The sequence below is a fragment of the Thunnus albacares genome, chromosome 23 (genome assembly GCF_914725855.1).
Source record: "Thunnus albacares chromosome 23, fThuAlb1.1, whole genome shotgun sequence".
NCBI classification, from domain to species: Eukaryota; Metazoa; Chordata; class Actinopteri; order Scombriformes; family Scombridae; genus Thunnus; species Thunnus albacares.
This window is the reverse complement of record NC_058128.1, coordinates 775,261-777,492: the sequence shown is the minus strand read 5'-3', so window position 1 is coordinate 777,492 and position 2,232 is coordinate 775,261. Positions and strand designations below refer to the sequence as shown.

General features: G+C 51.7%; 1 long non-coding RNA gene across 1 annotated transcript; it reads right to left on the bottom strand.

Moving 5' to 3' along the window:
- Positions 1 to 1,674, bottom strand: LOC122975642. The gene is made up of 2 exons (XR_006400757.1): positions 1,284 to 1,674; positions 1 to 1,186 (listed from the first exon to the last, which is right to left on the bottom strand). It is a non-coding gene; the product is annotated as an uncharacterized LOC122975642 (long non-coding RNA).
- Positions 1,675 to 2,232: the final 558 nt, after the last annotated feature.

Genomic DNA, 2,232 nt, shown 5'->3' with positions numbered 1-2,232 from the left:
TTTTTGTGGATTTTTTTTTTTTTACGTGATGATGGGTTTGATCTCGGCTCGCTGTGATTGGTCAGCTCTCAGCCTCGGGGCGTCACGTCCCATCAGCCACTTCATCATCTTCCTCACCGAGGGCGAATAAAAGCTGGCTCTGTGATAAAAATTTAAACACATGCAGTTGAGACGCACTCCGTCACACTCGGCGCCCCCCTGAGGAAATCAAACTGGGATCATTTGTCAGCGCGGCTGCAGCTTATAGATTTCTGCTTATAACCGACTGTAATTCACTTTCTGCTGGTGCTGCCTGCAGATCTGTGGGGGAGCAGAAGAAGAAGAAGAATGAGTGAAATACAATGACTCTGCCTCAGCACGTCTGTCAGCTGATGAAGTCATCGTCCTGTTTATTGTCAGCTTTTGTTCTTTAAAAAAAAACAAACACACAAAGAAGAAAATCAATACAGCAGCCGATCACAGCTTCACTGATGACAAACTAATATCTTCTTATTACTGAAATAATCCGGTTTAAAAACTCAGACACGTAATGAAGAGGTTTTATTGTGATAACTAAATGTCAGATATGGTCAAAAGTATGTGGGCAGCAGAACATTCCCTCATTAACCTCCAGTCTTCTGGTATCAGGCTGTGGAAGATTTCAGCATTTTGGGTTTCTGTCTTGTGTTCTTGAGGTGTTTTGACTCGGAATCATTTTTAGTGATGTTGATTTCAGTCCTGACTATGTGGAAACACTGCATTGTATAGCCCACTATCACAAATCACAAAGTAGCCTCAATCTGTCCTTAGACCTGCAATTCAAATAAGGAAAAACTCCCTAAAAACCTTTAACAGAGAAAAAAATGTGAGAAAGCTCAGGAAGAGCAACAGAGGAGGACTGACTGTGACAACAGGACAGACCACACAGCCGGCAGCTTAGTCTTCGAGCTTTCCCAAACCGCCGAGCAGGGACAAACTCCGCCCACATCTGCTGACGAGGCTACGCTAGCGCTAACATTAGTCAGCCTGCTATCAGGCCTGAGGCTATCTGGAGCCACGTCTAAAGTAACGTTAGTAGAGAAATCTGCTCTAACTCACGAACACAGTCACATCCCGGTCCCCTCCTGGTCGTCTCCTGGTCGTCTCCTGATCCTCTCCTGGTTCCCTCCTAGTCGCCTCCTGGTCCCCTCCTGGGTCGCTTCCTGATCTCCTGGTCGCCTTCTGATCCCTCCTGGTCGCCTCCTGGTCCCCTTCTGATCCCTCCTGGTCGCCTCCTGATCCCTTCCTGGTCCCCTCCTGGTCACCTCCTGGTCGCCTCCTGATCCCCTTCTGATCCCTCCTGGTCGCCTCCTGGTCCCCTTCTGATCCCTCCTGGTCACCTCCTGATCCCTTCCTGGTCCCCTCCTGGTCGCCTCCTGGTCCCCTTCTGATCCCTCCTGGTCGCCTCCTGGTCACCTCCTGATCCCCTCCTGGTCGCCTCCTGGTCCCCTCCTGATCCCCTCCTGGTCACCTCCTGATCCCCTCCTGATCCCCTCCTGGTCGCCTCCTGGTCCCCTCCTGATCCCCTCCTGGTTGCCTCCTGGTCCCCTACTGGTTGCCTCCTGGTTGCCTCCTGGTCACTTCTGGGGTCGCCTCCTGATCCCCTGGTCACCTCCTGATCCCTCCTGGTCGCCTCCAGGTCCCCTCCTGGTCGCCTCCTGGTTGCCTCCAGGTCCCCTGCTGGTCGCCTCCCGGTCGCCTCCCGGTCGCCTCCTGGTCGCCTCCTGGTCGCCTCCTGGTCCCCTCCTGGTCGCCTCCTGGTCACCTCCTGGTCGCCTCCTGGTCGCCTCCTGGTCACCTCCTGGTCCCCTCCTGGTCGCCTCCTGGTCGCCTCCTGGTCGCTTCCTGGTCGCTTCCTGGTCGCCTCCTGGTCGCCTTGTGATTGGTTGTTTGTCGGCAAGCTGCTCAGAATGGAACATGAGGATTTAATGCAGATCTGTGAGAGTCAGACAGGTTTGATGGAGCAGAGGTTTGTGGTGTCAGTTTGTTGTTGGAGCAGCTGATAAAAAGCTCAAAGTGGAACATTTAGTTTGTAGAGTATAAATTTGTTTTATGTGTTCTACATAGAACTGCAGCTACAGACGTCACAGAGTCAGACGCTGGTTTAAAGATGGAAGCTGTGGAGCAGAGACGCTGCGAGACTTCAACATGAAGAAAGAGAGACATTAACGTGTATTGTTAAAATCTAATTAAAATTCATATCAATACACTGTA